This window comes from Rousettus aegyptiacus, unplaced genomic scaffold (assembly GCF_014176215.1).
Source record: "Rousettus aegyptiacus isolate mRouAeg1 unplaced genomic scaffold, mRouAeg1.p scaffold_m13_p_1, whole genome shotgun sequence".
In the NCBI taxonomy this organism is placed as follows: domain Eukaryota; kingdom Metazoa; phylum Chordata; class Mammalia; order Chiroptera; family Pteropodidae; genus Rousettus; species Rousettus aegyptiacus.
The window spans coordinates 102,184,419-102,205,663 of NW_023416284.1; the positions used below are offsets into that span (position 1 = coordinate 102,184,419).

The 21,245-nt window shown below is 37.7% G+C and overlaps 1 protein-coding gene and 1 pseudogene across 3 annotated transcripts in view; one reads left to right on the forward strand and one right to left on the reverse strand.

The window, feature by feature from the left end:
- The window catches only part of RCAN2 (regulator of calcineurin 2), a 229,708-nt gene that overhangs the window by 46,783 nt on the left and 161,680 nt on the right, over nucleotides 1–21,245 (reverse strand). The window lies entirely within an intron of this gene.
- Nucleotides 17,495–17,613, forward strand: LOC118606736 (annotated as a pseudogene).

Consider the following 21,245-nt stretch of genomic DNA (forward strand, 5'->3'; position numbering starts at 1 on the left):
TTATTTACCAACTGCTCACCTTGATCTAATACAGCAAATGACTCTCAATCTTGTCTGTGCCTTGGAACTACCTAGGCCACGTCAGACTGCATTGACCAGAATCCCTTGGGATGAGACCCGAACACTAGTATTTAAAAAACTGTCCCAGATGATTCTAATGTGCAGCAAGGGACTATTTTCTCCCTTTGAAAAGATGCTAAATTTTCTTGGTAAATATGAGAACTCACATAGAAGATCTTTCCATTCAAGCCATCTTTGCATTAAACTTGATTAATAAAAGTCTTGTTTGTTGGTAAGGGGATCAGTTGATTCTCACTGCAGGCCGCTTCCTGGCAGTTTGAGTTCTACATTTCCTGATGGACAGATATGGGTACTTTAGCAACCAGACAACACCAGATGAGTTCCCAGTTTCCTCCTTCTTTGGAAACCACGAAAAGAATCATCTTGCTCTAGAGCAAGAGGTTTCTCAGCCTTGGCAATACGGATATTTGGAGCCAGATAAGTTTTTGTTGTGTTGGGTTGTCCTATGTTTAGCGCCAGCCATGGCTTCTATCAACTAAATGTAAGTAGCATCCCCTAATCATGACAATAAAAAAATGTCTTCAGATACTGTCAAATGTCTCCTGAGGAGGGAAGAATTGTCCCCTGCTGGAAGCCACTGGTCTAAACTTCTCTGCCTCCAGGGCTTTGGTTAAACTACTGTTCACACCCTTCTCTACTTGTCTAAGTTCTATTTGTCCTCTAAGACAAGCTAGATTGGGGCGATATGGTATATATGTAATTATAAACTTTGGCTTGGTTATCACATTGTACTGGGTTCATTTTCTATAGGAGAGCCTTGCTATAGAAAGTTAGATTTTGTAACTCCCAGTCTTCTTTTCTGCAAAATGGGAATAATAACAATAGCTCCTTCTCAGAGCTGTTGTGAGAATTCAATGAGATATTGCAGCTGATGAATAGTAACTGCTCAAAGGATTGCTTAATGATATAGTCCTTGTAAAGAGATGTGAATATGCCTGGCAATGATAAGAACTCAGCAGATATTAGTGGTTGTTATCATCATCTTCATTGATGAATAGCACAGAGTGATTAAGAGTCTTGGTCAAGGTCACAATGCTGGTCAGTGGTAGAACTAGAAGCAGAACCAGGCCTTAGTACTCCCAATAAAATGCTCTTTACTCTCAACAGAGCTCTGAAAGTTCACGGACAATTCCAGGGGCGATGAAACTCTTAGCCAAATGAACTCTGGGCAGGGCTGTAACAACCAGGACTTGGCAGTACAGGTGAGCTGATCAATGAATCTAAATTGGAGAAGTCAGAACTGATGTTGTTCAAGGGAACATTTAAAGACATAGAATCACTTAAGTGCCATCCCATGAAAATAATTTTTTAAGAAAGGGAACAGAAAAATGTTAGGAATACTTCTAATTCTTCGAACAAAAAATTGGCATACCAGAACACCAAAGGTTGTTTTGTAACAACCCTTAACTGTTAAAAAGACCTTTGTCTATGGGGACATAGACAGATGAACATAGGAAAGATGAATTATTCAGGCTAGGAGACTATAAATAAAATAGCAGGCATCCCCAGGGATCCAATAAACAAAGTAAAGAACTAAGAAGGCATTCTCTCCCCACAGAGCTGTATTTTGACGGGCTTTCTGTTGGTTCCAATGGAGCCTTGGAGAATTACTTCTACTGCCAAAAGGCTGTAGTTTCTTGTTAAATAATAGACCAGAGAAGTTCATTCATCATAACCAGTGAGTCGACAGCCTTTATTATTCTGTTCTTTCTTCCCTTCAATAAAGAAGCTGGGTATTAATTATACTGAAAGATTCTGAGTAAAGTGGTTATCAAGCTATAGATGCCTTGGGAAGGTCTATGGGCACACAAGCATGGATATGTGTGGTATGGTATGGTGTGTGTGTGTGTGTGTGTGTGTGTGTGTGTGTGTGTGTGTGTGTTTCATCCAGAAACAGAGCTGTCATTTCCCTCCTATAATCATTTCTTTTCAAGGGCAATGTTAAAACTGTTTATCAATCAGTCCAGTTCCAGTTCTAGACAGACCTCAGTCACTTCCCTATCGTAGAGGCCTATGCTATAACAGGTTCTTTAGTTACTCATTGCTTGGGAGCTTCCTGGGGAAGGTCAAGCATCTGAGGCTTGGCGTGGGAGGGAATGAAAGAGGCAAAGTGGAAAACCCAAGGACTCCAGGAAATAGCTAATTGGGAATGGTGCTAAGGGATTAGCTTGATATTTTAACAGATATATTCTGGCTAATACCAGCACTGAACATATATCCAACTTATGGCATCTGCCTTTATTTTAGGCACAGGTTTGCAAGGGCAGCTCTCAAGAGCAGAGTTTCTCAAACTTGTGTCCATAGTTACTCTATGTGTGAGAATCCCTTTTTTTGTTGTTTGTCACAAACACAGATTTTTGGAGTTGCTCTCTGGAAATGTGTGTTTTAAACAAACCTCCCAACTGATACCTGAGCAGCTATAGGCTTTTTATCTATTCCTCAAACAATATATTCAAAGAATAAGAGTTTTGGTGGCTCAGAAAGATGGCATGGCTCCTAAATAAGTAAGAAGGAACATTTAAATTATTTAATGAGAAAGAGAGAGGAGAGAAAACCCAGATGTGATGTAACAGCTTTCAAACAGCTTTGATTAGCCCATGCTCCAAAAGGAACTTAGGGGATAGAACTGAGCTAAACATTTTCCTCTTGTTTTATTACTTTTCTGTCTATTCTTATTAGTGATGCTAATTTATTAATAATTAGAGATACCATGTATTAATACTTACTACACACAAGATATTATTCCGAAGGCTTTAAAAAGCATCGCTTTTTATTCGATTAGCAGACTTGTAAGGTAAATATTATTGCCCCCACTTTCCATATAAAGAGACTAAAGCTGAGAGAGGTTAAGTAACTAATTTGACCAAGGTCACACTGTTAATAAGTAGCAATCCTCCAGCGTTTGCACCATTAACCACCAAACTAATTGGCTTTATTATCAATTTTAATGATAACTTTCTTTCACTGAGTGTCAAATATACTGGAAGAACCATGAGGCCTGGGGCCATTTCTGTCTCGTTCACTTCCTTTTTCCCAGAGTCTACTAAAATCTTGAAATTTTCAATTAAAATTTTTAATTGAATAAAAGAAAATTTAAAATGTGTATTATAGAGCAAATAATTCACATTTGCCCTAATGATTTGAATATGCTTATCAAAAAGAAACCACTTAAAGAGCCAACATGCAACTTAGGTTACTGCTCTAGCCTTGTGGTTACTGATAACTCAAAATAGGTCACACAGATGTGTTAGATGTGTTAGGAGAAAATGATGCAGTCTTAACATTTTGGTTTCTCTGCAAAGAAGTCCTCTATCTTCATCTATTGAAAATGTTTGTGTTTACTTTCTAAATTACACCATGAAACCAAAACCTGCTTTGTGGACCACTGAGCTAGAGCCCCGGAGGAGCCATCCATCTTTATGATTCAATGACGGCACCATAAGTAATCTTACACTGAGAGTTATTGATGGGCCAAAGCCTACAGATCAACTTGGCAGAGGACTGCTCTGAGGCTCTTCCTGGCCTTCAATGCAAACAGAGCTTACCACCCTTTCCCAAGAGCCAATTTCAGATGCAAAGCCAGAGTTATGGCTCTAAGTCGAGCCTGTTTTTTTCCTCTAAATATTAAACATAAAAAATAAAACTTCAGGATTTTAGAGTTAGAAGGGACCTTAGGCATTATATAATCTAAACCTTCATTTCAGAGCTAAGAAATCTTAAGCCCAGAGCAGGATGATGCTCAAACTACTTACTCAGGGATTTTTCTCCGTGGGCACTGATCAATCAGAAGGGCAGGAAGTAAGCTTTTAGTGACTGGATCACAGGGAAATCGAGCAAGTTCTAGGAAAGCAGCCAAAGAGGCCTTGCAAAGGGCTTGGGCGAAGACTATTAGGCAAAATACAAAAGTATTTTAATAATTTAAATAAGAAGTTCGGACGTACCAGTTTGTACTGACTCAGATTTTGGCCTTGGCTCAGAGGAAAGGTGGTTTAACCACAGGAAGTCAGGGGTCAGGGACAAGAACCCTGGTTTTCTGATTTCCCTCCTGATATGCAGGTGTGGTCTTCACCAAGCTCACTTTGTCTCTCTGTCCTCAGTACTCGACAACCTTGATGATGGGTTGCCATCAACACAATACTCTGGTTATAGTTGGAACACTTTGGTTTCCTGTTGGCCTGGTTAACTGAGAGGTTAGAATTCTTCTCTACTTGATTATAATGTTGTATTAATCAGAGTTGCTTCTTTATAACTAAAGTGTGAAAGAAATGTGTATTAATTTTTTATAACAAATGTTGGAATATTTAGTCAAAAGGCTCTTAAGTGCTTCCCTTCCACACTCCAGTCCCTGGCACGTGCAAGTTCCTACCACTAGAGTGATGGCCACTCTGCCATGGTAAGGATATTGAGTCCTGGCAGAGCAGCCATCACTTAAAGTGGCCCAGAGGGAGAGAAAAAGTCACAAATGGCTAGAAGGGCTGGATTTGCATACGTGGACTTTAAAATTGGTAAAGGGAAGAAAAATAACTAATTTTAATAAAATTTAATAGATCAGAATCCATAGATACTGCTGCAGCAGACACTTGGTAAAGGAGAAACTGACATTTGAGTTAGGGCTCTTCCTGAATGGCCCTGAAGCTCTATGACGTGAGCAACTGCAATTTTGCTGAGGGAGTAATAGTGTGAGCCTGAGTCATGAGTGATGCGGGGCTGGTGCCCTGAGAGAGGCTGAGTGAATCATTAGGTGGAGAGAGCTGGCAACTACGTGGCATCTACAGCCTACATCACTTCGGTGCTAGCTGTTCCTGGTTACTGTATCCCTGGAACTCTGACTCTAAAGAGCTGATGAAGTTATTCTTTACTGTAGTTTATTTGCGAAAAACAATATGCCATTGCAATCTTCATGAATTTTGGCTGTGAAAAAGTATTAAATACCCACTCTTTAAGATTCATCTCGAGACACTCATCCTCAAGAAAAACTGATTCGACATCATGAATTTTTCTCTTACTTCTTCTAGAATCAGATAATATTTGATTATATGCTATGTTATAGTGTCTATTTATTAATCAATAATATGTATTTGCCTTGCTTTTTCAAATACTTATTGGTTCTCTAATAGAGAACAGGTCTTAATTTCTTTAACTTCACCAGGACATACATACATACATACATATATACAACCTAGAACCCTACTGAACCACTAGTTCTGAGTGTAATTGTGTCTAATGATAACATATAATGCTTAATAAAATGTATATCTAAAAATATAAATAGATCTTGATCTCTACACTAGTTCCAAGGATGGATTTTGGCACTCTAAATTTTACACAACCATTCTAAGTGATGTGATACTAGTGGTCCAAGGTCACATTTTGAGGAATAATAGTTATTTGATACTTGCTTTGGGCTTTGAAAAATTCTCTGGAAATGTAAGAACCACTTGGGAGAAAAGAGCTATTAACAATGCCAGTCCCCAAGTCACCAACATGGAGGTTCGAAGTGAGTGGTTCTGGATGGGGCCCAGATGATTCTGATGTAGGTGATCTCTGGGTCAAATTAGAGAAAGACCACTTTAAGAGATGCTCAACAAATACTTGTGTATTGGTAAGTTTTTCTAGCTACTGGATAATTAGGATTCTAACACTGAAGAACTGGGAACATGGCTACTCATCTAGGAACTACATTTCCCAATCTTCTTTGCAGCTAAATACAGTCATGTGACTAAATTAGGGCCCATAAAATGCAAGTGGAAGTGATGCATACAACCTCTCAATCTCATTTTTAAAGCAACCTGGTCCTCATTTCCTTCCCTTAGGCTGGGAAATGGAGTACACTGGAATAGTCAGCCACCTTGGAGTCGGAAGCAGAGCTATGGTATGGAGCATGGCAGGGCTCGCTGCTGAGATCCCTGGATGACCCTGTGTAGCACAGCTGCTGACCCACCATGGACTGCCAGCTACCTCTGAGCGTTGTGGAAAAAAGAACACTTCCTCCTCACTGCATCCTTAGTTCTCTTTCTACAATGTCTTAGCCTGTACCTTAGTATAGAATTTTATCCATCCATCATGCAAAATATTCAGGAAAAGCATAGAGAGTCAGAACTAATGCAAATGAGGAAAGAAATTCCAATTTCGTAGATGGAAATAACAATCATGATAGCTTGTGCAGTAAACATGGTATATCAGTGCTGAGATGATAAATGATGAGAAAGAGAAAATATAGAAAATTGGAACAAAGCTTACAGGAGGCCACTCTGTCTGTTGTTGGTTTATTGTTCTGTTCAGTGACAAATGAAACTGCAGCATGTAACTCTTTCTCCCTCTCTCATATTATTCATAGTCTCCCTTAAATTTTTTATGCATTACTGTTCCAGAACAATCTTAAATATTAGTAAATTGTTATACCTAAAATAATTAAGTAAAAACCCAAATGGGAAAAATATATATCTCACAAATCCAGGGAAGGTGTAGAGGGAAATGAAACATTATAGGAGTATTAATATGGTGCTGTCCAGTTAATAGGCATTAGCCAAAGATGTATAACTAAAACATTGAAGGTAGAAGCCTGAGAGAATTATATCTTATCCAGTCAGCTAAGTATGAGGAAATATAGAAGCAAGATCAAGATGATAGGATTTAGTAAAATTATAGTTGACCCTTGAACAAGCTGGTGAATAGGAGCAGTGACACATCCCTCTCCCACACAGTCAAATATCCATGTATAACTTTTGACTTCCCCCAAAGTTAACTAGAGCCATCCCTTGGTATCAGCAAGAGATTGGTTCCAGGGCCCCTGTGAATACCAAAACCCGTGGATGCTTAAGCCCCTTATATAAAATGGTGTAGAACAATGCATATACTTGGCCCTCCGCATCCATGGTTTTTCAAACACAGATGGAAAACTGTTTACAATCCACGTTCAGTTGAATCTGTGGATCTGAAACACTGGGGATATGGAGGGCTGACTGTACATTTATTGAAAAAAATTCACTTGTAAGTGGACCTGTGCAGTTCAAACCCATGTTGCTCAAAGGACAACTGTGCATTGAAGAAAATTATGAAATTTCTGAATGGAATTTGGAATCCTGATTAAAACTCATGAGGAATGGTAAAACTGATACACTATTTCCTCATAATCCCCAACCTAAAACATAAGAGAAAGTTCGACCAGGACTGGCCCACAAAGCTCTGCCCAGTAACTGTGGCCCAGTTACACCCTGCATCTAACAGGGTGCCAAAGTTCATGAGCCAAAAGAGCTAAATGTTCAGGCAAAGTGAATGTTGGCTTCCTGAGGTCTAGAAAAGGATGGAAGAGCACAAGGAGACCTTTCATGATAAAATTAGGAGAAATTTAATCAGTGTGTTTCTAGGAGGTCTTTTATTTATGTCTTAAAAACTCAATAATAGAGTAAAAAAAGCTGAATCCAGCTGAACCAAATGACACTAAATATAATTAACCAGTCTTTTCATTGGTGTTATTTTTGCTTCTTAAATGAAAGCAAGAAAGGTGGGAGAAAGGGAAGAGGTGAGGAAAAATGAGGAGAAGGAATGAGCGGGTCTTCATTAGGCTGAGAAATGTGTGGTGTGAAATGAGGCTGCTCTGGAGTAACACCTGGGCCCAGTGACAGGCACAGAGGCTGTCTACAGAGCCAGTGAATTAAAATCAGGTACCACAAGCTTCAGGAATTTCCCCCTCCAGGCATTGCAGTGCTTTGATGAAAACCTTAGAGTTAAGAAGGAAATCAAATGATAGTCAGTGTCTTTTTCTTAATAACTAAAAAAAGACAAAAATTGAATGCTATTTTTTCTATATTTTCCACCATAGATGAGGTCTTATTTACTTAGAAAAAAACTTTTCCCATGATTATTTTTGTAACTGGCAATTTGCATTTCTTAATAGTCATGGGGATGTAGAGTATAGCATGGAGAATGTAGTAATATTATTATAACTACGCATGATGTCAGATGGATAGCAGATTTATTAGGGTGATCACTTCGTAAATTTTATAAATGTCTAATCGCCGCATTGTACACCTGAAACTAATATAATATTGTATGTCAACTGTAATTGCAAAATAAAAATTTTAAAAGTCAATAACAGATTTTTAAAAATCAACTAAAACAACAATAATAAAAACTCTTTAGCCTTTTTAAAACCTCAAAAAAGAAACAAAAGCCAAACAACTTTTGAATTCATAACCAGAAATGTTCTGCAATTCTGTAGCCTTACTTTGCTAGGACTCTTTTTATCAATGCCTTTTAAGGATATACCTGGCCCTGAGATGTAGACTTACTGTGCTCTATGCATGCCTAAGAAGAAACCCTACTCATACAGTGGCATACATTCTTTAGCCATGAAGAATCGCTAGCGAACGTGGAGGGAATTTGAAGTGTTGAATGGTATTTTAGGCAGACGGACTGGCACTTGCGAAGACACAGAGGTATGAATGAGCAGACACAGTATTCAGCAACCAGCGATAATAGCTCATATCTTTCTAGCTGTTTATTGATGCCTAAAATTTCTTATACTCCAAAACTGGAATTAAAAGGCTTAAAATGCAAATACTCTTGAAACTGCCCCATCAGAAAACTTATTACACTAAATCGTGATTAGTCCATCAGGCAACTGGTATAATGCCAGTTTCCTGTTCTATAGGGAGGAGGAGATAAAAGGGTAGTGCTTGGAAAGCTACTAAGAGGTGAGGCTGTGGGCATTGACAAACTTGGCCGGCTCTCTACTTGAGAGATTGGCTGGTCTCCAAATCATTAAGCAAACTCATCAAGTAAATTATGGGCATGTAATTATTATTTCAATTTCCCCCACAACAAATGTGTTTTAAAAGTGAATCTTAGCTTCCTAATATTAATTGGTTTGGGGATATTCTTATCATGCTATTCTTTTGACAGATTCTTTAGAGTTGATTGTTTTGTTTTGTTTTTACCCCAAATGCACAGCAAAATTTTGTCAATGTCCCTTTTAGAAGTTTCTTTATTATTTTTTATTTTAGTATGTAATTTAATTGAACTGGTTGCTGAAATGACATAGAAGCATTCTTAGATAATAGAATGTTATGATCTGATTATTTGTGTCCCTCCAAAATTCATATGTTATAAGCTAATGCCCAGTGTTGTGGTATTAGGAGGTAGGGCCTTTTGGAGGTGCTTAGGTCATGAGAGTGGAGCCCTCATGATGATATTAGGATCCTATAATAAAAAAGATCCCATAGAGCTCCCTAGTCTCCTTCTGCCATGTAAAGCTGCAGAGAGAAGATGGCTGTTTGTCAAGTAGCAGGCTCTCACCAGATACCAAATCTGTTCATGCCATATTCTCAGACTTTCCAGCCTCCTGAAATGTGAGAAATAAATATTTGTTGTTTATAAGCTACCTAGTTTATGGCATTTTGTTACAACAGCCTGGATGAACTAAGACAATGGATAAATTTATCTTTTCCAAGTGAACGTGTTCTCTACTCAACAAATAAACTTTAGACATGTTTTCCATCTAACCATCTAGCCATCATCCTATCATCCTGCCATTCTCTGTGTTCTGCTTAGAATTAAGCTAAGAAATTAAATGCTGTGATAACTGAACACAAGAACTTGTAATTTCCAATTCTTTGTGTTTAATAGTAAATAAATTTTGAAGAAAAATCCACACCAAAATTTTTTTCTACAACTTCGTGAGGGAAGTATAGACAGTACATATATGGTAACCATACATTCTCTATATAAAGGCTTTAATAGATTAGAAAATACTATAACTCTACCTACTCAGACAGACAAAAGGCTAAAACACATTATTATAATATTCGAATAAAAAATTCAAATTGGAATAAACTTCCTGAACAAATACAGCCTTTTTAGATGGAGATAACAGTTTCATCCATTCTACTCTCTATTTCTTCAACCTTTATGGAGTAGTTCCTATCTGCTAGTGTTGGGCCCTGGGGAAGCAGAAATAAAAGACTTGCCCTCTTTGTGAATAGGAAAGACAATATAGTGTGGTGAGAGCTTTGAGAGAGGCTTTCCCAGATGCTATAACAGCACAAAAGAGGGACACACAATTCAGACCAAGAGGTGAAGAGCAGTTCACACCCAGGAGAGGTAACTCCCGAATGAATCTGAAGGTGAATGGGAGTTTGCTAGGCAAAAGAGGAGGCAGGTAGAGAATGGTTATTTGGGTTGAAAAAAAGAGCATGTTGAAAAGACATGAGGCATAAAGAACAAATACATTATTTTAAGAACTGGAAATAGTTCAGAATAGCCTGTGGTGTATTGTGTGCATCTTGGTGCAGAAAGGGCAGACAGTCAAGGGCAAAATAATAGGAGGCATTGTGTGCCAACCTAGGGGATTTCAACTTTACCCTGAGAGTTATAGGGAACAATGAAGGGCTTTTAAGGAAGGTTTACATTTTAGAATGACTGCTCATTCAAGCAAAATTAATAATAATAATAATAATAATAATAATAGAATAACTAAAACTTAATATAAAAACCAAACTAAGAACATGAATAGACTATTTACAAAACAACAAATGGCTATCATTAACAAACATATAAATACAGATTCAACTTTATTTAGGAAATACCAAGGTTTTATTTTTCAATTACTGAATCAGAAAATACATCATTTAAATGTGGATATTCAATTCTGGCATATGTGAATGAGACATGCATTACAGACAGAATAATTTGTTCCCTCTTTTCTGGAGAACAATTGGGTAAAACATATCAAAAACCTCAAAAATACTCATATTCTTTAACCCAATAATTTCACTTTCAGCAACTGATTCCAAGGAAATAATAAGAGGTAAAACTAACAGATTCAAGCACAAAGTTTTTCACTTAGTGTTAATTAAAATGATTTTAAAAAAATGGACATAATCTAAAAGCTCCACAATTGAGGCAGGTTAAATTATGGCTCACTTGTTTCATTTTCTAGACTACACTTTGGCCATTAAAGTAATATTTTAAACTTATTTTTAATGATATTTTAAACTAATTTTTAATGAACTATGTGTTGTGTGAAGAAATCGAGTAATAAAATGGGATGTGATCCCAGTGATGATTAGAAAAATTATATATGCTTAAAAAAAAACTGAAAGAAAATGCATCCATATGTTTATAATCGTAATACCTGAGTTTTAAAATGATTAAAAACTCATTTTCTTTGTTATGTTTCCAAAGCATTTTCCAAGGTTTAAAAAAAAATAGCAAAAAGAAAAATAGCAAAAAGAAAAATACCATAAGCATATATCTTGTTTTATGTTTTAAAGTTATTTTTAAGAAGGGCAATATTAGTTTTTCAATGACGTGGAAGCCGAACTACAGGGTGACAGAGAATGAAGAGAGGAGAGCGACATTCAGGGGCTGCTGTAATAACCCAAAGGAGAAAAGGTGTGGGCCTGGGCCGAGTTTATGACAGAAGCAGGGGAAGAAAAGAAGGATGTCAAAGGATGTCGAGGAGGAAGAACCCTCAGAAAAATCCACATGGCTTAGAATAGGGGCAGTAGAAGAAAGAAGAGTTCGGGGGCTCCCAGGTTCTCGTTGAATTTGGGGGAACAGCTGATTCACAGGAATAAAGATGAGAAACGCTACACTTTGAACATGTTTTTGTTTGCTATGCCTTTGGAATATTCACGTGGCGATGTCTAATAAACATATAAGGAATAAACATGTAAGTTCCCTCTAAAGATCTGGGCCTTATGAAACAGGTCTGGGCCTAAGAGACAGACATGGAAGTTGTCAGGATTATGTGAAATCCGAACTCAGAATTTGATATTAGGAACAGAGAGTTGAGCGCTGGCTAAGGATAGACTCTGGGAAGACTGATGTTGAAGGGAAGAATGGAAGCAGAGAAGATAAGAATGAAGGTGAGGAGTAGCTAGAGAAGAGAAAATCAAGAAAAAAGAGCCTGACAGAAGCCCAGGAAGAAATCCATTTCAAGAAGTAGAGAGGAGTCACCTGTGTGAAGGCTGAGGCAGGGACAAGATCTGGACTGAGCAGTGTCCATCTTAGCTGGCAGAAAGCAAAGTCGGTTTCCATAGGCAGAGGATGGAGCCAGGATTGCAGCAAGTTGAAGTGAGACGAGAAAGCAGAAGAAAACAGCCTACTATTCAAAGAGCCTTAATAGTGAAAAGAAGAAAAAAGATGGGAAGTTGCCAGAGGAGCATGGCTTCAAAAGTTTTCACCTGTTTTTAAGATGGAGAAACTTGAGCAAGCTTGCAGATTGAGAGGAAGGAGCCGGGGGAGAGGGAAGGTTTGAAGATTCAGAAGTAAGAAGGATAGTGATGGGTCCAGGAAGTCAGCAGGAGAGAGGATCCAAACACAGTGTTATTTTAGGCCAGTGAAGAAATACTTCTTCCAACGAAAAGGAGGGAAGGAAGGAAGGAAGGAAGGACGATAATGTAAAGAAATGAGGCGAATTTTTATTAACAGCAACTCTCATTGACTTGACTATCAGGCTAATTCTCATGCAATGGTTAAGAATACCCTGGAGTCAGACTGCCTGTGTTTGTATTCCACTTTCTCCACTTGGGGCGGGGGAGATATATGGAGAGGAAGGAGTTGTTTTTGCTAACACTTATTGAGCCCTTACTACATGGCAGTTATTGTTCCAAGACCAAACAATCTTACCAGGTAGGTCCTGTTATATCCCTATTTTCACATATTGGCTTAACTTAATGGTCTGCCTAAGATCATACAGCAAAGAAGCAGGGAGATGGTATAACTCAGTGCTCAAGCACAAGGACTCTGGAGCTAAACTACTTGAGTGTAAATCTTGCTTCTATCACACTGAACCCCTCTGGGTCTCAGTTTCTTCATCTGTAAAAAAATGAGTATGATATTGAATGGGTCTTTTATCTTGTCATGAGAATTATAAATGAGTTAGTACATGTAGAATATTTATGAGTAGTAAGTACCTAGAACAGAGTGAGCATTCCATACATGTTAGCTATTATTGCTGAAGTAGAGTTACCATAGTGAGACATTGAAAGTCACCTAAATGTTTCATAGAATAGGATTGTTTAAATTAATTATACAAGGATAAAAGCAAGGCCACAACCCCCAAAAGTTAAAAATCGGGAGTTCTTTTAAAGATTAAATTGTGGAAAGTTACCTAATAGCCTGGATATAATACACATAACTAAAATGTACCCCCAATATGGAGCCCTGGATATAACCTTGAACATATCTGAAGATGCTGCTTTCAAAATGAGGTCGACAGCATGCCCCAAAGGAATTAACAAGGGGTTGATTGTCCCTCTCAGCACTGTGTAGGGTCGGGGGTCTCCTATAAGTGTCCCCAAATATGGAAAAGGATACACAACAGTTATGATGGGTTAAACTGTGTATCACCCAAAATATATGTTGGTGTTCTAACCCCTAGCACCTCAGAAGGTGACCTTATTTGGAAGATAGAACTTTTAGAGAGGTAGTCAAGATGAAATTAGGTTATTAGGGTGGGCCTGAATCCAACGTGACTGGTGTTCTTAGGGAAAGGGGAAACTTAGAGACATACACATGCAGATACACTCCATGTCATGTGAAGATGAAGGGAGATATTGGGATGATACTCCTTCAAGCCTAGGAATGTCCAAGATTGCCAGCAAACCACCAGAAGCTAAGTGAGTGGTATGGAACAGATTATCTCTCACAACCCTGAGAAGAAAGCAATCTTGCTGACACCTTGACATAGCTTCCAGAACTGTAAGACAATATATTTCTGTTTTTTAAGCCACCTAGTTTATGGTACATTGTCATGGCAGCCTTAGAAAATGAATACAGTAGCCATAACACTAAGCCATTAAACACACATAGCTCTTTCTCTGGTTCTATGATCACCAAGCAATTGGGATTATCTCTGGCCTGCCATGTTAATCTCCCTACATGAAGAGCTGGCCAGAGCTTGTGAATACCTAGTTGCTTTGGTGGTTCTATTTTTCACTGCAGGTTAGTGAAATGGCCTTCTGGTTTATCAGGCTCTTATAAGTATGCATGTGGTCTAAAGCAGCGTTCTCCAACCTTTTTTGGCACTGGGGACCAGTGCTACTATGAGAATCTAATGCCTGATAATCTGAGGTGGAGCTGGGGTGGTGATGCTAACTCTGGGGAGTGGCTGCAGATGAAGATGAAGCTTTGTTTGCTCACCTGCCGCTCACTTCCTGCTGTGCAGCCAGTTCCTAACAAGCCACAGACCAGACCAGTATTGGTCTGCGGCCCAGGGGTCAGGGACCCCTGGTCTAAAGAGATTGAGCCATTTTTGGAATATTGACAATACTAACTTTCTGAGTCAAGAAAGTGGAGGGCCATTTGTTGAAATGTAATGCCACGTCACCTGGGAACACTTCTGGCTTTCTCTGATGGCATATTTTGGGATCAAATAGTTCTTTTCCATTTAAAAATAATTATACTAGGCAAAAGGTTTAATTAGTCCTTAGTAAATCTCATCTGACTTTGAACATATCTTTGAAGATAATAAACAAATAGATGTTAATGCTTCTTTTTCCTTAATGTTTCATTTACTTAATACATACTTATTTGTATGTAAAGTTCATATTTTATTACAAATTTTTAAATTTTAAAATAATTTATTTCACATACATCATTAAACATTAAATCATAATAAAGGGAGGAATAGTGGCATGTAATAAAGTCGTATGATACACAGAGGACATTTGACCCATAGTGGCCTCTAATTTGTACATAAATATACTCTGAACAGGTATTTATGATGCTCTAAATATCTCCAGGAAAAGATAAATGGCATAAAGAAATTACCAACCATGACAAGATTCATTCCAACACTGAAGCATCTTTTTATGCAGTAAGTTAAAAAATATGTATCTAACTGTAAATCTTTCCCACTACCACTTTCTGCTTTTAACTGGCCACATAGGTAACTATAAGACTAGCCATACAGAGAAGATGCAAAGCTAGGACTTGAAAAAGTCAGATCCTGTCTCTTTCCATTACACTCTGATGCATCCACCAAAAATACTCTAAATTCCTTCTTCATTTTCTTTCTTTAGAGTGAAAACTCTTCTACATTTTTTTCCCCTCGTTTCTAAACTCTCTTCAAGAGAACTTCGTGATAAAAGCTTGGTGCTACTTGTAGTGTCCCTTTATTATGTTTGAAGGGCCTGAACCTGAACTTGCACGGCTCTGCAGAACTGGCACCCTCTCACTGCAGCAGCCACCCTGGTGGGGCATCCAATTTTGCAAGAAAGGATTTCAGTGTAAAGGTTCTGCAGACACTGATTGACTCAGCATGGGCTCTGCCAGGTCTTTAAGATGAGAAGATGCAGCCTCTGTCACTTCAGAGGAAAGGAGGAAGAGTGAGCCTATTCTCAGAAAAAGAATAATCAGAATACAGATCCTTAGCCCTGGAATGGTGAGAGTTACATACAATCGATGCCTTTCCTTTACCTCCTAGAGGGTGCAGAAGTGCTAACCAAGCCAAAGCTGATAACCACTGAACAGTCTGGATGGGTAGAATTAACAACAACAACAACAAAAAAGTAACGTAGAGGAGAAATGCTAAGAAGTGCTAGGATTTTCTACAGATGGAGGCACAGAAAGGCCAAATTAAGTGTGACCTTGTCTGTGCATTCTAAAACATTTATCACTATGGATCTAATCATTCTGATAGAAAGAGAGAGAACAGTTTCTAATTCTTTGAGTTGATGAGAAAACTCCATTTTTTCCATTTATGTATACTATTTAGTAAGACAAAGAAGTATGTAACACATTTTCAGAAAGCTTGCCACTAAAAGTAGTTACAATAAAAAAAAATCCTAATATTCTGTGAAAATCACTTGGCTATCATTCTTTTATCCTGAAAACATTTTATAGAAAGAATGGATAGGGGAAAAACTGATAGTCTGAGGTGAGAACTTCCCCCAAAATGTGGAACAAAGTGAGTGCAAATAGAAGTGGAACAACTTGAAAGAAATTTTACCTGCTCAATATTCCACCAAAGTCAATCTGGTTTGAAAGCTTTAGTCAAATCCCAAAGGTCCAGCATACACCAGAAGAGCCTTGTTAATTTACGTAGTTGTATTACAAAGTCTATTTTATTGTTCAGTGGCAGAGTGCCTAACATTAATATTGTGGTTTCAAACTGCGATTATCCTCTTGACAGCTTACAAGAGAATAAAAATACTAAAATTAATTAATTTAGTAAATACCTTGCCTTCAATGCTGTGAGATATTTTACATGCTTTCTTAGCTTAGCTGACTTTTACTCCTAGCTGTAAATAGACTAATTTTATGTAAGTGTCATAGATGTTGCTGATGGTAGGGTAGTAGCACCATGTCAATGTTCAACTAATTAAAAATAATGTTGTTAGGCTGGAGACAGCAATGAGGGCAACGTCAAGCAAGCCAAGTACCATGCATGCTCCCTGAGGTCTGACTTGGGCTTATTGATTTTAAACTTTATTCTGTGCTAATGCCTCAATTTTTACATGGAGTAGATTCTCCCTTACTTTAACAAATACTCAAATTAAACACAGTCGGAGATGCCCTTGAAAGAGTTACCCAATTTAAAAAGGAATAGAAAAAGTCTTAGTTAGTTTGTGCTGCCATAACAAAGTATGGCAGACTGGGTGGCTTATAAACAACAGAAAATTTTTTCTCACAGTTCTGGAGATTGGAAAGTCCAAGATCCAGATGCTGGTAGACTTGGTGTCCAGTGAGAGTCTGCTTCCTGGTTCATAGAGGGCTGTTTTTTTCCCCTGTGTCTTCACAGGACAGAGGAGTGAAAGAGCTCACTGGAGTCTTTTATAAGAGCAGTAATCCCACTTATAAGGGCTCCACACTAAACACATCCCAAAGTCCTCATCAACAAATACCATTGCATTGGGAATTAGGTTTCATCATACGAATTTTGGGGAGACATATGCATTCAGTCTGTAGCAGAAACCAAAACATCACCCGAACCTAAGTGTAGTGCCTTTATAAAAGCTGGTTTCTCTGGGTTATATCAAAAATGCATATGGCTCTCAACAGCACCAGTACTGGTCCCTCTAATGCAAACATCTTTAGGACTTGCGGTTCATAACAGAGAAGATGCGAGATTGCTCTAAGCAACAGCAGTAATAATGTTATCATTTGGGTACCTACTCTACAACAAATATTTAATTTATATGATCACATTCAATATCATAATAACCCTGTAGGGTAAGCCCCATCTCCATTTGATAGAAAAGGTGAGCCTCGGAAAGATAGTGGGTCACTTGCTATATAGATCCAGGCTGGAACCAGAGGCCTCCAGAAGCCTCTTTGTAGGACTCTACATATGCCTGAAAACAGTAAAATAAAGTTCTCTCAACAAAAAACGGGCAGATATAAGTAACTGAACATTCTTTTCAAGAATTTTTGCATGAAGCTTACAATTTATAGTAGATAAGCAGTCTACGACCATACCACCCTGAACGCGCCTGATCTTGTCTGATCTCGGAAGCTAAGCATGGTTGAACCTGGTTAGTACTTGGGTGGGAGATCACCTAAGAATGCCAGGTGCTGTAGGCATTAAATAAATACATAAATACATAAAAATATATAAAGTAGATAAGCATTCGAACTACTCATCTATACTTCAGCAGTATCAGGGAACCTGACACAATGCCATCACATTCTGGAGGCCAGTGCGTCTTTGACCCGAAGGGTCCATAGACCATGTATGTATACAGGGGAAAATTCTCAAGGACTCTAGTATTGACTTAAATCATTTCTATTTTAATGTTATTTAAATATGCATGAATGTAGAACTGAGTATAACTACTTGCTCCTGTAAAGCTCTTATAAAATTATTTTAAAATACACACACAAATGTTCAAATTAGATACAAATTACGAAACCAGTACAGTTCGAGCGAGCACACTTGCTCACTTACAGCACTAACGGAATGCTGGTTTTTCCGCACATGGTCGTTTTTCTGTGGGTCATCACTACTATCTGTCCTGAAAACAGCTTTTCCTCCTTTTCTTGCATGAAAATTTGAGCAAATAAGAAGGCTTTATTCTGCTCCCGTGTTTTATAGATTAAATCTTATGCTGTTTTTTTTCCTAAAATAAAAGCAGTATTGCCACTTACTGCCTTGCAACCTGGGGTGAGTTATTTGACTTCCTTCATCTTTCTCATCTATAAAATGGAGATAAATAAATAGGACCTACCCACACTGAGTTGTTTAAGAATAAAATGAGTCAATAAATGTGAAAGTTCTCAAAATAGTGTCTAGGACACAGTAAATGCTCCTAATTGTTATTTATTATTATAATTATAAATATTAAGAAAAATATAAGTATGGAAACTGAAAGACTGTTTCAATGCTTAGCTAGTTAAAGGTGATCATACCAAGATACAGAATCTAATTATATTACATTTCTATCACATACATGAAGATACACTAGTTAATTAAAGGTATATATTATATGTATGTTGTAAACTCTAGGGCAAATAGTAAAAATTTTAAAAAGATATTAAATGAAACCAAAAGTTAAGGTAAAGTGGAATAAAAAAAAAAGCTCAATTATTCTAAAAGCAGGTGTAAAAAAGAAAAAAAAAAGCAGATGGAACAAACAGAAAACAACTAGATACATAGTAGACTTTAGGCCAACCATAACACTAATTACATTAAATGTAAATTATCTAAACAAATGACTTAAAAGACAAAGATTATCGGATTGGTTAAAAAAGCAATGCCCAACTATATGGCACCAAAAATCTACTCACTTTAAATAAAGTCATATATAAGTTTTTAAGTCAAAGAATGGGGGAAAAAAATAACATGCAAACGCTAATCAGAAAAAGCTGGAGTTGCTATATTAAAGTTTTATTATCATACAAGTGAATACATAAAAAATTAAAATCTGTAAGAATCACTTCTATATCTAAATCTCTTATCTCTAACTCTATCTCCCTACCGAAAAACTCATAGAACACTGAGAGATAAGACTAGGAAATAAAACTGAATTATCTTACTTAATACCTTGTCTCATATGCTATACAGATACTATATCAAATTTATTAACACTTTTTTATTTTATTCTTAGAAAGCATATGTTATGGTATTTATTTCTTTGGATAGAGTTCAGATAGAGAATAATTTGTCGACAGGAATGTGAGACTGAAAGCTGTATGTGAATTCTAACTAGCTAAAACCAAATTTAAATTCTTATCACTACTGAATAGTCACATATTTCACTATTAAATGATCACATTCTAAAGATGCTATTTAATTAGAAGAAGAAACTAAAATGAGACCCTATTTTCAGAATTTGCCAACTAATGCTGGGCCTTAATTAAAACAAAACCAAACAAAATAAATCAGATAGCTATCAAAAGATTTTTGTGACCAAATGAACAGCAAGGCACTATCATCATTTAAAAAGAAATCAGAAGTGCCAAGTGGGGTGGTGGTGGACTGAAACTAATGTGGGAAAGCTGCAACATCTTGTTCAATAATGAAAATCTGGGAAATCTGGGTCATATTTCATTCTTGTAGGAGGAAATGAGAATTGCAACACTAATGTTAAAAAAAGAGTAGGAGTAGATGAAGGAAAATATTTATCAACATGTAGTTAACACCATTGCTTTTAAAAGACAAAGATGTAGAGATGTTCAAACAAGAACAGATGAATCACATTCTGCTAATAGAAAATGACAGGATTCAATAACTGAGAATGCCCCTTGTTCACGCTGGGCCTCAGTGTCTACAGCCATAAAATGAGGACTAAGCCCTCTTAGGATGGCTGTTAGGGCAGCAAAGGTACATAGCAAGAGGCCTCCAGATGGCCACGCCTATGCTCAGAGACCCTGGGACCTTGGCCAGAGGTGAATGGTTCAGGGGTAGAGACTGTATCTTCCAAGCTGGGGCAATCAGATCCTTTCTGGCATTTAATATTTCACAACCAATTTAACACATTTGCTCATTCATTCCATCACTCAGTCATGCCTACACAGGCACTGTTCTAGTCTCTGTTGAACAAGACTGACAAAGATGTTATCTTCTTAGAGCTTGCATTCTACTGGGAGATATAGACGACCAACAGATAGATAAGAAAACATTAGATCCTATGTAATGGTGAAAATTTAAAACTGGTGAAGTGATGAGGAGTGTCTGAGTAAGAGCAGTTACTTTAAGTTGGGTGGTAGAAAAGCATCTCTAGGGAGATAGTAAAGAGAAGTTAATCAGATAGAAAATCTAGGGAAGATCATTCTAGGCAGAAACAGAAGACCAGTATGGCCTGAAGCATAATAAATAGGGAGTGAGTAAAATAGAGATGAGTTTAGACAAATAGATCAAGTTATGTAAGGCCTTATAGGCCATGGCGATGCATTTGGATTTTATTTCTAAGAGCAACAAGGAGCCAATGGAAGATTTTGTGTATAGAGTACATGACCCAATTTGTGGTTTCAAAGGTCACTCTGGCTGAGTGATCTAAAGATTAGGATAGAGACTGGATTACATAAGAGCAAGCATGGAAATAAGGGGACTTCTTAGGAACTGACTTCAGTGACCAGGGGGAAGGTGATGGGAATAAGGTTAAAGTGCAGGGGGTTGGAAGAGGAGTTTGGAGGTGAAATCAATAGGATTTGTTGATATGGAGAGTATAGTAAAGAAAAGAAAGACTGCTGTCTATGTTTCTACCTGAATGACTGGGTAGCTGATAGTACAATTTCCTGAAATGGGGAAGATTGTGGGAGGAGTAAGTTTTTTGTTTTATCTTTTAAACCCAGACCTCTGTTTTGGCCAGGTTGGGTAAGGATGCTGTATTAGACGTTGAGTGATATGTTGAGTCCCTGTACTGGGAGACATTAGAGATGAATCACATTAATGATGACCAAGAGAGGATCTGCAAACCCTGCTGCCCACAGGGTGGTCCTGATTTCTGCCACTCTGCAGTCTTGTTGTTTAGCGTTTCCCATGATTGCATAAGCTCCTCCTGCATCCTCTCGATAAATTACCCTTTTTGCTTAAGCTAGCATTTCGGCATCTATTGTTTGCAACCCAAAAGGGCCTTAACGAATTCTTGGTGATGACAAGATCATTTCCAAGTTTCTTTTCTGCTATTTTATAACTAAACATGATATCAACTGAAACTTGGGGGATTGATGGTGGGGACAGCAAGTACTGACTACACTAAGAATAACGGCTGCAT